We start from the raw sequence: 20432 nt of genomic DNA, 5'->3' as shown, positions 1-20432 counted from the left end.
TCTTCCTCTCATGCTTTGTTTGTTTCCCAGATTTAATTCATGCTTTTGTTTCTGCAGCCATTTCTGCATATTTTGTCCAAAGTCTGTGGAGATTCTCAGTCATCCAGGTCATGGTTGTCCCAAAGGTGCTTTTTCTTGTTTTTTTTCTTCGAAGATGTTATGCTTCTCATCCAAAAGCTTCTTCAGTTCTGACAGAATAGTGGACAATTGAAGGATTTGAAGGGCACAGATAAACCTCCAAGTGGCCTCAATGCCTCTCTCTGAGAGTGCTAATGACCAGATGACTGCAAAGAATATAAGAAGCGGTGAAGGCTCCAATACTGGAAGTTTTTAAGAAGAAACTGGACAGCCATTTGTCTGAAATGGTATAGGGTTACCTGCCTGAGAAGGGGGTTGGACTTACAACTTTATATTATTATATCAATCATCGCACAGTCAGCCAGATGTTCAGACTGGATTTGGCATTTTGTCTACCTATCGAGTCCTTACCCAGGACCTGGGATAGGCAGATGTAGATGTTTGATGGTATTACAGGTATCGTCGCAGGATGGAAGCAGTTCCTAATAAGGCCGCCTTTTGCAATTGACTAATAGCAAATTTGTCAATGCCAATGGTGTTCAAGTGGTGCTCCAGTTGTTTTGGGATTGCGCCCAAGGAGCCTATGACTATTGGTACTACCCTTGCTTGCTTTTGCCACAGTCTTTCTATTTCTATTTGTAGGTCTTTGTATTTTGTTATCTTCTCCAGTTCTTTCTCTTCTATTCTGCTATCTCCAGGCACTGCCACGTCCACTATCCAGACTTTTTTGTCTTTCTTATCGACAATTGTTAAGTCTGGGGTGTTATGTTGCAGGTGCTTGTCTGTTTGACTTCTGAAGTCCCAGAGCAGTTTAATTTTATCATTTTCTATGACTTTCTCTATTTTATGATCCCACCAGTTTTTGCTTACAGGCAAATGATATTTTTTGCAGATCTTCCAATGCACCATTGTTGCTACTTTGTCATGCCGCTGCTTGTAATCAGTCTGTGCAATCTTCTTGCAACAGCTTACCAAGTGGTCCACTGTTTCTTCAGCTTCTTTGCATAGGCGGCACTTACTGTCTGTTGCTGTCTTCTCAATTTTGACTTTGTATGCATTTGTCCTTAAGGCTTGGTCTTGTGCAGCCAGAATTAGTCCCTCGGTCTCTTTCTTCAATTTTCCTGCTCTTAGCCATTGCCAGGTTTTATTATTATCTGCTTTCCCAGCTATTTTTTTCATGTATTGGCCATGTAGTGCTTTGTCTTCCCATGCCTCTATTCTGTTCTTCATTTGGTCTTTCTTGTAGGCCAGTTTGGTCTCTCCAGTAGTTAGTAAGCCTTCCTGATATACTAATTTCAGTGCATCTTCATCATTGTTCTTCAGATATTCTTCCAAATCCATTTTTTCTTCTTCAACCATCTGATGTACTTGTAGCATTCCACGCCCACCTATTTGCCTTGGTAGATAAAGTCTATCAATGTCACTGCGTGGATGAAGGGCATGATTCATTGTCATTATTTTTCTGGTCTGCCTATCCATTGCTTTTAGTTCTGCTTGAGTCCAGTCCACTATTCCAGCTGTGTACCTAATGACTGGGATTGCCCAGGTGTTGATTGCCTTTATGGTATTTCCTCCATTGAGTTTGGATTTTAAGATCTTCTTCACTCTCTTGATGTATTCACCTCTAATCTTTTTCTTGACTTCAGTGTGCTTGATGTTGTCAGCTTGAAGGATACCCAAGTATTTGTAGTATTCTTCCTCATCCAGACTCTTAATGTTATTTTCGTGGGGCATCTTGATTCCTTCAGTTTTCACTATTTTTCCTTGTTTGATAGTAAGTGTGGCACATTTGTCCAAGCCAAACTCCATTCCAATATCTTGGCTATATATACGGACAGTGTTGAGCAGCGATTCTATTTCAGATGATGTTTTTCCATACAGCTTCAGATCATCCATGTAAAGGAGGTGGGATAGTCTAGCAGATGTTTTTGATGTTTGATAACCATGTCCTGAGTTATTCAGTATTGTTGACAGAGGAAACAGTGCAATAACAAATAGTAATGGTGATAATGAATCTCCTTGAAATATTCCTCTCTTGATATTAACCTCTCCCAGCTTTTCACCATTGATCTGCAACTGTGTCTTCCATTGTGCCATCGATTTTTGCACAAATTTTCTGATGTTTCTACTTACTCCTGTTATTTCTAGGCACTTGATTATCCAATCATGTTGTTATTATTATTATTATTATTATTATTATTATTATTATTATTCCTTCCATTCTCCACCATTCATTCAGAACTGAAGAAGCTCCTTGCTGAGAAGTGAAATATCTTCAAGGAAAAATAAGAAAGTCCAGCTCAGTTTGAAAAAGCACCTTTAGATTTCTCCAGAATCATTTCTGTGGATAGTCCATCACATGCTCTGAAAATTCCAAATAGACTCCTAAGGATGATAATGACAATGATTTAAAAGTTGTCTATCTCTGGTTTCAAGTCACCCTGGACTTAGGGAGAGGTAAATCATTTCCTAACATAACCGAGAAAACTGCATAGGTATCTTCACCAGGAAGATAAGCATCTTCAGCAAACACCAAGTAATGTCAAGATGTTCTTACATGCATAGTGATGTCATGATACTAATCCCACCCTTACCTACAATACTTGTGTCCTGGTGTCCTGCTGTCTGACTTGTAGACGTGAATTTTCATTTGTTTTTTTCCCCAATGGACATCCATAACCATGAGGCTGAGGTCAGTTCAAGGACTATTATTTTTTGCAGAAAGTCATCTACTCAACTCTCCCCTGAGGAGGATGGTGATCAAGAAAGTTCTGCTATTTACTTTTCCATTTTTTTTATATGTCCATTCCTTTCTTCTCAAAACACAAAAAGGTGAATTGATATGTTACCTTTGGAATTAAGCTGCTTATTGATTTTCATTACATGTTGACTCTAAATATTGTTCAAGTCTGTGGACATAGTGTGCTGACAACTTGAATAAGATTTGTCATCATTTGAGCTTAAGTGTGCTTCTTAGTTCAAAAGCTGCATTGTGATAACTCTTGCCTCTTCTTTAGTAAGAAAAGGAAAGCTGCCTCATTACTAATCTTTTAATTGTATTTTATAATAATACAAGTCTATCTTCTGCCTGTAGCATGGACATTAAGTGTTTTCCTGGCAACTCTTCAGAACTGATTTGCTATCAACTTCTTCCGGGTATTTCTCAATGTCTCAGTTTAGCCTGAGGATTTTCCTTCAAAGTACTAGTCAGATCCAACTGTATGGTTTTTTTTAAAAAGATTCCCCAATGTAATGGTATGTGGAAACACTTTTGGGGGACATGAAGAAGAGCTACAGACTAGTAACCATCATGCAAAAGAATCAGCCCACAGAAGCAGAACAAACTCTCTCTAGTTTTCTAGAAAGTAAAAGGAAAGGAGGGTAGAATTACTTTTAGACTTGGAAGATTTTGTTGATGTAAGCATACAATAAAGACAGTGTTAGCATTCATTGTTGTGCTTCTTGTCTGGATTACCTCAGATTATGACATCATTATGAAAGAGCGCAGAGAAGAGTAACAAAGATGATTAGGGGACTGGAGGCTAAAACCTATGAATGGTTGCAGGAATTGGTATGTCTAGTTTAATGAAAAGAAGGACTAGGGGTGACATGATAGTAATCGTCCAATATCTAAGGAGGTGCCACAATGAAGAGGAGGGTCAACCTATTTTCTGAAGCATCAGAAAGCAAAACAAGAAACAATGGATGGAAAATAATTAAGGAGAGAAACAACCTGTGAGAATAATTAATCAGTGGAACGACTTGCCTCCAGATATTATGGATGCTCCAATCCTGGAGGTTTTAAAGAAGACATTGGACAATCATTTCACCATGATGTCTGGAGAATTTTGGGAGTTGAAGCCCACACATTTTCAAGTTGCCAAGGCTGAAAAACACTGCTCTAACATAAAGTGGCATGTAGGAGCAGAATGGATCCCAGATGCTGATGACATCATCAGTTGCATCATCATTGAAGTGTCCTCCATTATGCCAAAGCAAATTGTGTCAAGAGAAGAGGGGAAACATTACTTTGAAAATTGGAAGAGTTAAAGATAATAATAATAATGATGATGATGATTATGATGATGATGATGATGGTGGTGGTGGTGGTGGTGGTGGTGGTGGTGGAAGGGACTTTGGGGGTCATCTAGTCCAACCCCCTGCTCAGGTAGGAAACTCTATACTATTTTGGACAAATGGCTGTCCAGTCTTTTCTTTAAAACTTCCAGTGTTGGAGCATTTACTGCTTCTGGAGGCAGGCTGTTCCACTGATTAATTGTTCTCACTGTCAGGAAGTTTCTCCTTAGTTCTACGTTGCTTCTCTCCTTGATTTGTTTCCATCGGTTGCTTCTTGTCCTGCCTTCAGGTACTTTGGAAAATAGCTTGACTCCCTCTTCTTTGTGGCAGGCCCTGAAATACTGGAACACTGCTATCATGTCCTTCTCTTCATTAAACTAGACATATCCAATTCCAGCAACCGTTCCTCATATGTTTTAGCCTCCAGTCCCTTAATCATCTTTGTTGCTCTTCTCTGTACTCTTTCTAGAGTCTCAACATCTTTTTTACATCGTGGTGACCAAAACTGGATGCAGTATTCCAAGTGTGGCTTTATCAAGGCATTGTAAAGTGGTATTAATACTTCACGTGATCTTGATTCTATCCCTCTGTTAATGCAGCCTAGCACTGTTTTGGCTTTTTTGGCAGCTGCAGCACACTGCTGGCTAATTTTATGCTGCCTCAGCTCTGGGCTGGGAATGAGAGAAAAGCAGTGTCTTGAGAACAAGTGATTTAAACACAGGTATTGAAGCAAGATCACACTGCAGCTATAGAGGGACCTGAGGACAAGCCCTTAGCCTAACACATTTTACATGTTTTGAAATTGCCCTGAGATAGAAAATACTACAGTTATAACAATACAGGTAGTCCTCAACTTACTCATTTAGCAACTGTTCAAAGTTACACCACTGAAAAAGGAACTTCATTTACACTTACGACTGTTGCAGTATCCCCATGGCCATGTGATCAAAATTCGGACGCTTGCAATTGGTCTGTATTTACAAGGGTTGCAGTATTTTGGGGTCATGTGATCACCTTCCTAGCTGGCTTCCCACAAGCAAACTCAATGGGAGAAGCTGGATTTGCTTAACAACTGTGGCAAAAAAGTCATAAAATTAAGCATGACTCACTTAACAACTGCCTTGCCTATCAAGGGAATTTCTAGTCCCAATTGTGGCCTGGGACTACCTGTATATGTTAGGATATTGAATTTAATAGCTGGAACAGTAAAGTGTACAATGGGCCAGAACACAGACTTGTAGTTGATTGGTTGGAGAGAGCTGGCTCATGCACGAGGCTATCTGTGCTATGATTGGTTGCTGTAGGTGTAGAGGGGGAGTTTCCCTTTTTCCTGCCTTTTTCTTGTGTGTGCTCTGTATACTGTTCGAGTTACCTCATGATGTTCCTGTGTTCCTGACTATCTTATGTCCTGTAAGCTGCCTTGAGTAGGCGGCAATATAAATTTTCTACACAAACAAACATCTTGACTGCTGTAAATATAAATGTTAAATATATTTATTTATATAAAACTACATGTTTATGTCAGTGTCTCTGACTTCATCTAGACAGCTACTGCTCAGTTCCTCGACCATATAACTAGGAGAACTTAAGCCTGTCTTGCTCATGGGATAGAGTCAAGACAAAGGCAATATTATAAAAAGCAAATGCCAGAGTGTCTGCGCCATTGTTTGATCCCAATTGGGACACAGCCTGTCATTCTCTTCCCTTTCATGTCCAAATATAGTCCTAGAATCATTATTTCACGACTGTATCTGTGCACATAAATCAGCAGTTGCAATTTTTAAACACCCATGTGTTATTTTTTGGCCAGCCAGCATTATAGGTCTTGGTTTATATTTGTTCTCTCTAATCTAGGGCTATGAGCTTTTGATGACCAAGAACTATTTAACATAGGACGATGGCCACATTGTGCATATTAATGTGCCTGGCATGGATTTTCTGTTTATTTAAAAAAAACATGCTAGGCATATTTTACCAGAATAACAGAGTTGGAAGGGACCTTGAGGGTCTTGTAATCCAACCCCATGCTCAAGCATGAGACCCCATATCATTTCAGACAAATGGCTGTCCAACTCTTCTTAAAAGCCTCCTGTAATGGACTACCCACAACTTCTGGAGGCAAACCGTTCCACTTATTAATTGTTCTCACTGTCAAGAAATTTCTCCTTAGCTCTATGTTGAATCTCTCCTTGATAAGTTTCCATCCATTGCTTCTTATTCTGCCTTCAGGTGCTTTGGAGAATCGGTTGACCCCATTCTTCATTTGTGGCAGCCACTCAAATATTGGAATACTGTCACCCCTCATCCTACTTTTCACTACACTAGACATACCCAGTTCCTGCAACCATTCTTAGGCTATAACAGGCTATACTACTATCACAAAATGGTGGGAAAACCCTCCTCCAATTTTAAACAGTTGTGCCATGTTTGGAGGAGGCCAAGAGCCACACAAATAGGCAAGGGAACTATAATTTACCCACCCCTTGCCCTAATTTTTGCTTATAATTTTCTTCGCTTGAAATTGCAAGGGTGAAGATATGAGACTTTATATAGTGGGCAAAAGGTGAAGAAGTAGGCTCACATTTTTAAATGCACCTAACTCTATTCAACCGACAAAATAAATCTAGCGACCTTCTGCTATTTTTTGTACCAATTTTTCATGAGATTTTTCTTGAGAGCCCCACTTTCTGGAACTCTCAACAATGATTGCTTTATGTCTGTGAAGTATGTACTTAACCAAATAAACACAGAAGGGCCACACGTGGCAGTGTAAATACCCTGATTTTAAAAGATAAACAAACTGAAAAACTCAATCTGATAAACCCAATAAAAGAATATGGTTTTTAGCATACCAGGAAGCAGGAAAAAGAAGTAGTTGCTAAGAGTGGATATTAAGGAAGAAATAAGGACACATAAGGAAGCTAAACTTATTAAGGAAATTTGTTGAGGTACCTGCAGAACAAAGAGGTGTCTGAAATCTGCCATACTGTGATTTAAAAAAGGAGTAAGCAGCTACTGTGGTTTCAGTGACCTGAAGTGGGAAAGTCATGAGCTTTAAGATGCTTAAAAGTGACACATGTAATTTTCTGTACAAAAGTTCCTTTGTTTCCTAAGTCTTAGGAACTTGAACAAAACTGACTTCCTGTGAAGCCAGTTAATGAGTTGTCTTCACAGGAAGATACCTGAGAACATGCCTTTTTTAATCTGGGGAACTTGCTAAGATCTTATTCCTTTCTCCCTATGATTTATTTGGAGGCTATTTCCATTAAAAGCAGGAGCCATTTCTAGATCACAGAACCCATACCCGAAACCAGAAAGTTAGTTTGGGAAGTGAAGAGCAAGATACAAGAGATGCACAATTCCATTTCGCCAGAATCTCATGATTTTCTTCCCAGTATTTTGGTGTCTATATAGATAGCATCTGTCTGCTCAATAGGAAAGCTAACTGTCCATAATTCTGTTTGGGATAGCCAGGAAACAAAAAGGGTCAAGTGGGGCAAAGAAGTTGTAGAGAATAAAGGAGATGATATGTATGAAAGACAGGAATCTACAGAGCTGTTAATTATCATCTTCATATTTATGGCTTTTCTGTAATCTACTTATCTAGCTTCCTGTGACTGCTTGGGAGTGTTGGATGGGCAGAGAAGTAAGTACTGTACCCTTTGTGAAGCCCTGAAAGCATGAAGCAAAGCTGTGACTGAATAGTATCAATTGTATTTAAAGTATTTAAATATATTTTAAATACAGCAGTTAAACATACTGAGCTTGTCTGCTGGAAAATTGACAGCTCATGTTTGAGATCCTGCGTGACTGGGTGAGCTCTCGCTACTTGCCCCAGCTCCTGCCAACATAGTTGTTCTAAAGCAGGGGTTTTCAAACTTGGCCTTTTTATGAGTTTTGAACCTCAACTCCCAAAATTCCTCAGCCAGGCATGTTGGCTGAGGAATTCTGGGAGTTGAAGTCCACAAGTCATAAAAAGACCAAGTTTGAAGACCCCTGTTCTAAAGCATGCAAATGTGAGCAGATAAATAGGTACCACTTCAATGGGAAGGTAACAGCATTCCATGTGCCCTGGCATATAGCCATGTTGACCACATGATCATGGAAGTATCTTCAGACAATGCTGGCTCCCTTGACTAAGAAACGAAGATGAGCACTGCTCCCTAGAATCAGACATGACTAGACAGGGGTAACCTTTACTTTTATTTAAAAATTAGCTAAAGATCAAGAGGGAGAATAGGGTGATTGGTGAGAAGGAGCTGCACTACTTTGGTTTCTGGGAAATGGGGGTTGGCCGTCTGAGTTCTCAATATGATCCCAAATTCCATATGTTCTCCCAGGCCTCAAAATGTAAGTGTTTCATCTTGCATGTTCTGCAACCTAATTAGCTGTCCAGATTCTTTGCAGATTGGTATATTATTTCCTATCCTGGCCTACCTTGAACAGCTGACATCTAGTTAAGAGTGGCTCTAATTGGAATGGTTGATCAAACAATGAGACTAAATAACAGAAATCAAAGGATAACTGTGGAACCTTATGAACACATAGCATGTGTCCTACCATTTTTGTTCCTTGTAGTCTTTTTTTTCTAGCCAGCTCAAAATTCTCTGGTCCTATGGAGGTCAAATATTTTCTGTCCATAGGAAAATTGAACTGGACAAAGCAAACACAATTCTTTTTAAAGCACGACTCTGGCAAAGTTCTCTTAACAGTATTTATTGAGCTGAAAGGATGAAAAGAATTCTAGCAAAAGAGTTATTTCCTATTTTGAAAAAATTATACCAGGTAGATTAGGGGAAAACTGATGATTTTGTTTTATTTTGAAGTTTCAATTTAATTTCTAATAACCTTTATATTATCTTGTGGACCTTTTTCCTGATGTTGGAGATCAGCTTTAGATCAACTATTAAGCAAAATAAACTTAAAGCCCCAAGGAAATGGGGACACCACACTCTCTCTCCCCCAAGCCATTATGCCCTTAACTCTTTTACAGCTATGCTTAACTTAAAGTTTTTCATAACTGTCTTTAGCTGATGTATTTCATTTTAATCAGCGTTGTTAAAATGTTTTCTTTGGCATGGTGAGTAGACAAAATTTAAAAGTTTGGTTTGAAGGTGTCACATATAACATTTATTTCCGTCTCATGATGTGAGAGCTTCACTTCCATGGAAGGGTAGTGTTTAGGGCATTATTTGTCTTAATCCAGTTCTGATGGAAATGCCTGCAACCAGATGATTACAAAAGATGAATCTTTATGCCTATGGGAACCTATACTTACTGTAATTGTCATAATTTCAAGTAAAAGGTGATTCTGCATAGTAGGTTTATTTAATATTAGGAGAATTAGTGTGAAGTACTGGAGTGTTTCTGCATTAATCTTCAGTGTTTCAGTGTTTCAGTGTTTTGTTTTCCATAAAAACCAGAGCCAACAACTGCAATGGAATAAGGAGCAGACAAGTAGATTAGCTCTTTGAAACCTGTCTGGAAAGGGCAGGACATGAGATCACCCACAAGAGCTCCAGGCAGCTGCTCCTTATGAAGAAGCTTCAAGATAGTCATCTCCAATGTTTAGAGCTGGCAGACAAAGGAATAGCCATCTTCTTCAAACCATGGTCAACGCTTTTGAAGGGATATTCCTTTCTTTTTTTACTCACTTTTGAAAATTGCTTGTTAACTGCTTTTCAGTTATTAGAAACCTTTGGATAGACATGTTTGTCAATCCCAGATGAGTTTCCTTTAATCCCAAATTAAAGAAATTTTAAATACAAATGTAAAGTCTTGATTTTTTTTTTCTGGAATAACCAGCAAAAGAGGGATTAGAACTTTTTAAAATCAACGTTTTTAGTAAAATCAAAGTTACAAACAGACTGAGGGTTCAGACAAATTTGAAATAAGGTTTTGGAATAAATTATATAGAGTCTTTCATTTTTTTTCTTTCTTTTTCTCCACTTTCTTTTCCTTCTTTTATGTATCTATGTTTTTAAAAAAAATTGTATTAATTGTTTTCCGTTGTAATTATAATATTGAATAGAATTACAAAAAACAAAGGAGGTGAGGTGGACTTCCACAAGAGGGAGAGAGCTTTATTTGTGGTGTGGATTAAGTCTGGGTAACTTATTTGGGGGGGGGAGGGTTGAGGAAGTTTGGGTACCCTCCCCCCCAGTTTGTTTGTTATTCACTTGATTAATTTAGTTTCAGCTTGACTGTTAATGATCTAGTGGAGACTCTGGCTCTCAGCCTATTGTAGATTCTATTAATATTTTAAGGGAAGATGGAAACAATATAAAGAATAAAATGTATTTTGATATAAAACTGATTACGTGCTTGACCCCTTCCTTGGTCTCAGCCTGGTCATCTCCTACAGTTGGGCTGAACAGGGGAAAATGCCCCCAAGTCACTCAGGAAGCTTTGTTACTAAGGGGTGGGGTGGGGGGGACAAAACCTGGGACTTTCCATAGTCAGTACAACATTTTAACTCCCCCCCTCCCCACTGGCTGGCTGTGGATAGGCCTGAACAAGCTAACAGTCTGCATCTGGATAGCTTCACAAGATTATTAGAGGACAAGATATTTAGAACCAGAGTCAGGGGAGGCAGGCAGGTTTTTTTTTGTTTTAAACGTCTAATTTTTTCTCTTTTTAAAAAGAAGTTAATGATATAAATAATGCTCTACTTGCCAGGTACTGGAGTCTGTCTAAGATCTGAATTATTTTTTTCAGTCATCTTTTATAGCAGCCTCTCCTAATTTGGTGTCCTGCCTTTACACTGGACTTCAGCAATGTTTTAAAATCAAGTACTGAAAGAGTACTTTCTCCATTTTCCATCACTCTTAGGGCTTTTACTTCTGTTCTGTTTCTCTTCAGTGTGAATTTTATGTTTTTCCAAAGCAGAAAAAAAAAGGCAGCCATTCAGTTTCTAGAGCAAAATGACAATTGCATACAAAGGGAAGCATTTTGGTGGGGGGAATACTAAGGTGACCAACTTTTTTACAACAAAAAGGAGGACACAAATAAATTGAAGAAAAAATATTGTAAATAAAAGAAACATTGTATTTATTGCAACAATATTACAGAATACATTATAATATGATAAATGCATAATAAAAACCATTTGTAACAATAACATTTTATATTGTAATTACGCTTACATGCCTATTAATTATTTAAATGAGTATTTTTCCATTGAATGAATATTTTTTTGTCAATGTATCATCTTTTAACAACATATTGGAAATATCTGAACAAGAAATATCCTTCATATTGAATTTTACGGCAAGTGCTGCAGCTAGACTATCAACATTCAATCTCGATTTCTCACTTGTCCAAAAATCTACACGGCTGGATTGCGCAGGAGTGGGCGGAGGAGGCAGGTGTTGTGAGCCAGGCGCTCCAGGACGGCCACGTAGGTGCGCAGGGTGTGGTGGTGGCAGTGCAGGTCAGCATGCGTAGACCACCAGCTGGCACAGCCCATGGAAGGTCAACTGCCCGCCTCACCCCCGCCCACAGCCACCCTGCCAGCACCACTGCCCTGCCATGGAGAGCCGGCCCCGCGGCTTGCAAAGCACCAGCCGAGCCAGCTCCGGCCCTGCAACCACCCCCCAGCACCACTGCCCACCCTGCACATCCCTGTAGAGCCGGCCCCACGGCTCGCAAAGGCAAAGCACCAGCCACGCCTGCTCTGGCCCTGCAGCCACCCCCCCCAGCCGCCCCCCAGCACCACCACCACCTTGCACATCCCCGTAGAGCCGGCCCCGCAGCTTGCAAAGGCAAAGCACCAGCCATGCCAGCTCTGGCCCTGCAGCTGCCGCCCCCCCAGCTGTCCCACAGCACCACTGCCCACCCTGCGCATCCCCGTAGAGCCGGCCCCGCAGCTTGCAAAGGCAAAGCACCAGCCACGCCAGCTCTGGCCCTGCAGCTGCCCCCCCAGCCGCCCCCCAGCACCACCGCCCACCCTGCGCATCCCCGTAGAGTCGGCCCTGCAGCTCACAAAGGCAAAGCACCAGCTGCCCCGGCTCCGGCCCTGCAGCCACCCCCCCAGCCGCCCCCCAGCACCACCACCCACCTTGCACATCCCCGTAGAGCCGGCCTCGCAGCTTGCAAAGGCAAAGCACCAGCCATGCCAGCTCTGGCCCTGCAGCTGCCCCCCCCCAGCCATCCCACAGCACCACTGCCCACCCTGCGCATCCCCGTAGAGCTGGCCCCGTGGCTTGCAAAAGCAAAGCACCAGCCACGCCAGCTCTGGCCCTGCAGCTGCCCCCCAGCCGCCCCCCAGCACCACCGCCCACTGTGCGCATCCCCGTAGAGTCGGCCCTGCAGCTCGCAAAGGCAAAGCACCAGCTGCCCTGGCTCCGGCCCTGCAGCTGGCCCCCCAGCCGCCCCCTAGCACCACTGTCCACCCTGTGCATCCTCGTAGAGCCAGCCCCGTGGCTCGCAAGGCACCAGCCGCGCCAGCTCCGGCCCTGCAGCCACCCCCAGCTGCCCCCCAGCACTACCACTACTCTGTGCATCCCTGTGTAGAACCGAACAGGGAAGATCAAGAGAAACTTACCACTCCAGTTTCCTCCAGCTATCTGCGGAACTAAGTAGGAGATGGTGTAGTCGGGTAGCAGTGAGGGGTGCAAAGTTCCTGCAACTTGCACGTGCAAAGTTTGCCGCCCGGGTGTTTTGGCGTGCTCAGCAGCAATTCCTATCGGCTTTCGAAAGCCAATAGGGGGAGTAGCACAGCTCAGGCAAAAGTTGAAAAAAAACATCAAAAAAGGCCCTGGAACGCCTTCTGAGTATTCTATGAGGAAAAAAAAGCCCTGCAGATAAGTTTTCAAATATAGAAAAAGAGGACATTTAGGATGACATTTTCGAGGGAGGACAGAACTCACAAAAGGAGGACTGTCCTCCCAAAAGTAGGACGGTATATGGAAAAGGAGGACATTTAGGAGGACACTTTTTGAGGGAGGACAGAACTCAGAAAAGGAGGACTGTCCTCCCAAAAGGAGGACAGTTGGTCACCTTAGGAATACATCCCCCTTCCTGGTAATTCCAGTGGCCTGGAAACAGAAATGTATGTTTGTGTGTGTTGCTTCAAATGGCACAGTGCTTATTTTTGTGTCATGGTTTTTAATGTTTTTAGTTATACTAGAATGGCTGAACCTGTAGGATACTTGGTGCTCTCTGAGCTTGGTTGTTTTCTTGCAAATGTTTCATTACCAAATTAGGTAACCTCTTCAATTTGAATTTGGCTGTACAGAAAGGGTGGGTTATATATAAGGGATAGTCAGTAAATTTATATATTTACATTTAAAAATATGCAGATTGCAATCAGTTCTGCTGAAGACATTCTAGGGAGCTGAATTCAGAGCATTGCTGCCCAGCAAAACAATCCAGAAATAAAACTGGAAACAGCCATATATATATATATATATATATATATATATATATATATGTATATGTATATGTATATGTATATGTATATGTATATGTATATGTATGTGTGTGTGTGTGTGTGTGTGTGTGTGTGTGTATATATATATATATATATATATATATATATATATATATATATATATATATATATGTTTTCTGAGGTTTTCGCGGGTATTTGTATGTAGGTCTTTGGTTGTTCGGGTTTTCTCCCACGTAAAATTGGAAGTGTCTTGGCGACGTTTCGACGAAGTCCCATTCGTCATCTTCAGGCTGGTGCTTTCAGCTTCGTGCTTTGAGCAGCACTGTGTGGTCTTAGCTGTTTCTTCCTTTTAACTGCCAGTGGGGGTATGAACTGATGGGTGGGAGCTTGGCTGTGTTCTGATTGGGTGGAGGTGTGTTCTGAATGGTTAGGGGCTTGGCTGTGCTCTGATTGGCTGGGGGAGTGTTCTGTTTGGTTGTGCTCAGCTTAGTCTGAGTTGCAGAGGGGTTTAAGATTTTGGGCTGCCTTGCTATTTTTTGGCTTCTTGTTCGTGGTCGTGCCTCCTCTTCATGGAGGGTGTCAGTTTGCTTCATGTATGGATTGGAGGGGTTTGAAGTGGCTAATGATGCAGCTGTGGTCTGGCTTCTGGTTTGTGGTCGTGCCTCGTCATCGGTGTGGCTTTGGGTTTGTTTTTTGCATGGATGTGTGGTGGTGACATCCTGTGTGGTTTTTGTGGGTGTGGGTCTGGTATCATTTTTTGTGTTAGGGAGTCGTTTGTCAATAAGGGCGGGTTTCCAAATGGATGGTAGGCGGGAGGTATCATCTCGCTTGTTCATGCTGTGTGGGCGTTTTTCTATCTCGATGGCTTCTCTGATTATTCTGTTATTAAAATGTTCACTTTTGGCAATGGTTCTGGTATTTTTAAAGTCAATTTCATGTCCTGTGGCTTTAAGGTGTTGGACCAGGGAAGATGTTGGTTCCTCTTTTTTGACTGAGTTCTTATGTTCTTCAATGCGTGCACTTATTTTTCTGTTGGTTTGTCCGATGTATGTGGTGGGACAAGTGGTGCATGGGATTTCGTATACTCATTGATTTTCTAATTCAATTTTATCTTTGGGGTTTCTAAGGATGGTGGATATTTTTCTGTTTGTGCAGAATGCTGTTTTGATGTTGTGTTTATGGAGGATCTTAGACCACACATTGCTGCTCAAAGCACGAAGCTGAAAACACCAGCCTGAAGATGACGAATGGGACTTCGTCGAAACGTTGCCAAGACACTTCCAATTTTACGCGGGAGAAAACCCGAACAACCAAAGACCTACATATATATATATATTCGTGTTTGAGAAAATTAAAAATATGAACCCTGGGAGTATTCATGGTGAGAAATAAAATGATCATCAGGGTAATAAAACTATAAAATTTATTAAAAAAGCGCCTAGCTTTCGCTGTCACCTGCCGGCATCCTCAGGGCTAGTGCGCCAGGGAGTGCGAGAGTCACTTTTATAGGTGTACTAGAGTCTGCGCACGACTCCTCGACCTCGTCATCGGGCCCAATTGGTATGACTGCGCACGGCTGATCTGTTCCTTCCCGTTCATTTCGATCACATGTTCATCCTCATCCATCCTTCTTTCCCTCAATCTTGGGGTGGATGGGTGAATGCCTCTGTTGTTGCAATGGTCTCTATGTTTTAACTCTTCCCCCCCGGGGTCAGGTGGCAGTACACATCTCATGTTCATTTTGCGATCCCCCTTCGTCCCATTGTTCTTCCTACGGCAAGTTTTTCCTTTGGTTTTGCTGTTTTCACTTCTTACATAAATGTCATCTGGACAGTCCTGCGGGTCTTTCCGGGATAACTGTAATCCACTGGTGGTCTGGGGCTGGAGGGTAAGCCGTTCAATCACGGGAGGGGGGGACAACAGCTCCCCAATCACCCCTGCGCGCACCACACCATGGTCGGTCGGTCCGGGGGGAGCGACGGCAAAACCCTGCCCTCGCTCCTCCCCCTGGGACAAACACTGTCCAAATGCTCCCACAGGTCCCTCCCAGGCGGGTGCGACTCGCTGATGGTCCGGAGCTGGAGGATAGACCGCTCGATCGTAGGTGGAGGGGGGTGGCGGTTCTCCGGTCGTCACCACGCCTAACCGTCCTGCACGTCCCCTACTGCGGGTGATCGGTCCGAGGGGGATAATGATGGAATCACGCTCCATTTGAGCATCGCGGCGTCTCTCCTCAGTTTGCCTCCTCCCTCTTGCGTCGTTGGTAACCATACGAGTCCTCCGGAGTTCTCCGGGATGCGCAAGCGGGGGGTATGATGGTCCGATCTCCTGCGTTTTTTCTCTCTCTCTAATTCTCATGGGTCCGCCTCCGATCATGCTCTGTGATTCTCTCCCTCCCAAGCTGACCGTCCTGGTCCGGCAGGGGGATCTCTCCTTTCTTTCCGAAGCGGCTGACGCATTTTCTTCCATGTGCGGGTGGAACGTCATATCCAAAAATCCCTCCCCTCCTCCACCAGCCACGTCTTCCTTTATACTGGTCGCAACAGGTAGTGTTACTGACATAAAAGGGGTGTTCTCCGGTTGTGTTTCCTCATTCAAGTTGCCTCGGGTCAATTGGGGGGTTGATTCCTCCTTAATACCATTGAGACTATTATTGGGACGTCGGGGGTGCTGTCGTTGGTTATTTGTGCTCCACAACCTTAAGGCCATATATGCCGGGCACAGGGGGAAGGGGGATCGCAAAATGAACATGAGATGTGTACTGCCACCTGACCCCGGGGGGGAAGAGTTAAAACATAGAGACCATTGCAACAACAGAGGCATTCACCCATCCACCCCAAGATTGAGGGAAAGAAGGATGGATGAGGATGAACATGTGATCGAAATGAACGGGAAGGAACAGATCAGCCGTGCGCAGTCATACCAATTGGGCCCGATGACGAGGTCGAGGAGTCGTGCGCAGACTCTAGTACACCTATAAAAGTGACTCTCGCACTCCCTGGCGCACTAGCCCTGAGGATGCCGGCAGGTGACGGCGAAAGCTAGGCGCTTTTTTAATAAATTTTATAGTTTTATTACCCTGGTGATCATTTTATTTCTCTCTCTCTCTCTCTCTCTCTCTCTCTCTCTCTCTCTATATATATATATATATATATATATATATATATATATATATATATATATATATATATATATGTATATATATATTTCAGGACTGCTTTTATTGTAAAGCTGTAATAACTGAATCTTATGAGTCTGGAATGTGCTTCCCTCCCTTTGTCTTCTGTAAACTAGGGAGAGGTTTGCTCATGTTATTTTTTTGGCTTGAGCTCAGGGAGGAAATAGCAACTAAATCAAAGTACTATTTGGAAAGACCACACCTCACTAACCGCAAATATAATTGAGATATGAGCGGGATAGAAAATATGTTATAAATTGGAAATATTTTTAGTAGAAATAATTTAAAAAAATATGATGAAGAAGTATACACTTTATGTTGTATGTATGTTGTATGTATTAATAGCAGTAACAATTGTATTTGCTTAGTGTTTGAAAAGTGAAGAAACATTACCTGAAGAAGAGGGTATGTAGAAACCGACAGAGCGATATTGAAGAACAAAGGAAAAGAAGATATAGAATAATTTCAAATATGGTGTTGAAGGAAAAGTCTTCATCATGGTTCAGTCCAAGCCGGGGATAAACAACATGGCTGCTGCTTTAGAAAGAAGGTTGCAGTTTATTGAAGAGGAGAGCCAGACAGAAAGATGGCTCTGGAAGAAAAGAGAGAGAGCACATGTCGGGAGTGGGTTTTTATACCCTCTGGAGCCTTTCATTTGGAGTTGTTTCCTGTTCCTGTTTGAGGCTTTGTATTTCCTGTGTCATGTATTCTGACCTGAGTCTGGGTGTGCCCTTTGGCATCTGTGAGTTAATCCTATTATGTTCTGTCTTAGACTATGGGTGGGGTATATAGATTTTAGGCGTCTTTGTCTTCTTAATCTTCTAGCTGGGGGCTTTCAACCTTCCTGGATTATTTATATCTGCATTTGGACAGAGCTGGTTTCTGCTTGGGGGAGGGAGACTTGGGGCTATTAAGAAAACTGCACATGCTTTTCTGCCTCTTTAAAATCCTTTGAGGAAATATATTTTTTTGGCCTTTTAATATTTCCTTCTCTGGGGGGCTGACTTCCTACAATGGGATATAGTTTATTACTGGCCAGAAAAAAGGAGTAGTGATTGGGAATTCAATGTGTATCTTTAAGTAAAAAAATGAGCCCAGACAACACGTTGTTTATTAATCACTTATGATGTGTAAAAATAGAAAATCAATAAAATATTACAAAAAAAAAGAACCGAAGAGCTATTCTCTAGCATTGGTTTTATTCAAAAAGCAAATGTTTTTTTTTAAATAATCTTTTTGCTTTTCAGTGATTTATTTGAAACCACACTATTTGTTTTCTAATCCAACATTGTAGCTCTGCCAAACTTGCAGAAAGACAGTTCTCACATTGATAGAACTTTTTGTCTTACAGGTATATTACCTGAAGGATCTAGTAAAATGACCCCATGCTGAGAAGCCCAGAGAGAGACAATTGCAGTGTTTGCCTTAAAAAAAGGAAACCATTTACACATGGTATGGTTGCTGAATGCTTTCGAATTGTGATGTTGGAGACCCTTAGACTGCAGGAAAGGGTTGCTGGCTGCCCTTGGTTTATGAATAGAATGGCCTGGCTTTATGAATGAATGCAAAATATCCATTCACAAAACCTGGCCTCTTCAGGCTTCTGCTTGAGACTCTTTTCCTATAGCAGAAAGATTGGGGCTGCTTTTTGCCTTTGTTAAGGAGATTTTTCTCTTCTTCTTTAGGGGATATATTCTATTCTGCCTCTTTTAATATCCTGTAGAACAGGGGTGTCAAACTGCCGGCTCGCAGGCTGGATGCATCACACCGAAACCGCGCCCACCCCATTGCCGACAATGGAAAAAAAGTCACAATACGTAGCGACATATCACGTGATGTTGCGAGTTTGACACCCCTGCTGTAGAATATTTTATTCTGGGGAGGGAGGGCCCTTCCCACAATATCAAAGATAGGGCTTTTTGCCTGAATGGCCAAAACAACTGTTACAAGTAGGCTACCTTTCAGTTATGATCTACATCCTATCAAAGTGATGATGGAAGAAGGGCCTGCTTAACAACAACCAACCAGAACAATGGCTTTCCTCATCAACTATCTTCTCTGCAGTTAAAATTCTGAAGAGGCTGAAATCCGAGATATTGTTTAAGCAGGTACTGTAAGTGTAAGTAAGTGACTGCAGCAAACCATCAGTTCAATGGACTTTTTGTTCAGCCTTTACCTCTGTTGAATGAAAATTGAGGATTTCTTCATTTACTGCAAATGATACCATTTACATTAAGAATGTAATTATACACATGATATCAGTTTGATTCAAATGGCATATGCTGGCACCCAAACATATAAACTCAGAAGGAAAAAGTAGTAATGCCTCTGTAATCAGGCACATATGGTCCTTGACTTACAACTCTAATTGAGCCCATAATTACAGTTATAAGTTGTACCAATCATTAAGTGGGTCACCACATGATGGCACACAATTTTTTTTAATCTTTTTGTCTAGTGGTCATTCAGCACACAACATGATTAAGTGAATCCCTTGTCTGCACTGGGTATTTTTTTGCTAGACACTGGAAGTAAAATACCAGTTTCCATAGAAAACGTGATCAGTTGTGGTCATGTGACTGCAGGATACTGTAAATGGCCTTAAATGCAATCTGATAGCCAAGTGACCAAAATGAAATCAAAGGATCAAGAAGGTGGGCATTGGAACTTTCAATCTGTGGTGTAAGAAGCCCTGGGAAAGTCTGTTGTAACTTCGAATGGCTGTCATAAATCAAGGATTACCTGTAGGGTGAAGGCAGTGTTCTCATGGTTCAAAGTTTTATTTGTTTTTACAAAGCATAAAATACAAAAATATAAAAAAGATGAAGATAAGATAGGGGGAAAAAGGGGGAAGAGTGAAGAGTGTAGGGTGGGGGGGGGGAAGGAAAAAAAACCATTGCTTTCCGACTCCTTTTGGTGCAACAGAATAAGACAATAACATAAAATCTCAGCGTTTTACTTTTATATAATAATATATCCTAGCCATTTCTATACTACCAAAGCTATCTAATCAGCTAAACCCAAAATCCCCAAAACAAAGTTTCATTTTTTCCCCATCTCAAGCACAAAGTCCGAAAGTGGTTTTCAAGTAGAAACAAAGTTATGTTCTTTAATCAAAGCAGTCAATTTAGCCATCTCTGCTAACTCCATCAACTTTTGCAGCCATTCATCTATTGTGGCGTAGGAAGTCAGCACCCCCCCCCCGGGAGAATGAAATATTTGGGGGAATATTAAAAAAGGCAGGATATTTTTTCCTAAAGAAGAAATGGAGAAAAAAAATCTTAACAAAGGCAGAAACAGCGCCATTCTTCTTTCCTCAGGCAGAAACCTGAGGAGGTCAATCTTTAGAAATGAAGATTTTTTTAATCCATTCAGAAAGACTGGGGCCATACTATTCGTAAGCAAAATGCCTTCAGCCACAGCTCCCACAGAAGGCTGGAACAGATGGGATTAGAAAAACAAAGACTCCTAAAATCTACATTCCCCACCCAGCTCCAAGGACAGGACATGACCTCCAAGCCACAGTTGGAGTCAGGCAACAATAATTAAATACCAAAAGGGCACAATCAAGCACAGGTCAAAGTACATTTCACAACAGGCATCTCAAACACAAAGCCCCAAAGAAGGAATAAAAACCCAACCACTCTCAACTCCATTTTGTCAGCTGTCCCAAAACTTCATGCTGGTGTTGGTTCTGCTCATCAT

This window comes from Crotalus tigris, unplaced genomic scaffold (assembly GCF_016545835.1).
Source record: "Crotalus tigris isolate CLP2741 ecotype Arizona unplaced genomic scaffold, ASM1654583v1 scf7180000017989.1554031673:749699, whole genome shotgun sequence".
In the NCBI taxonomy this organism is placed as follows: domain Eukaryota; kingdom Metazoa; phylum Chordata; class Lepidosauria; order Squamata; family Viperidae; genus Crotalus; species Crotalus tigris.
Note: the sequence above shows the minus strand (reverse complement) of the source record.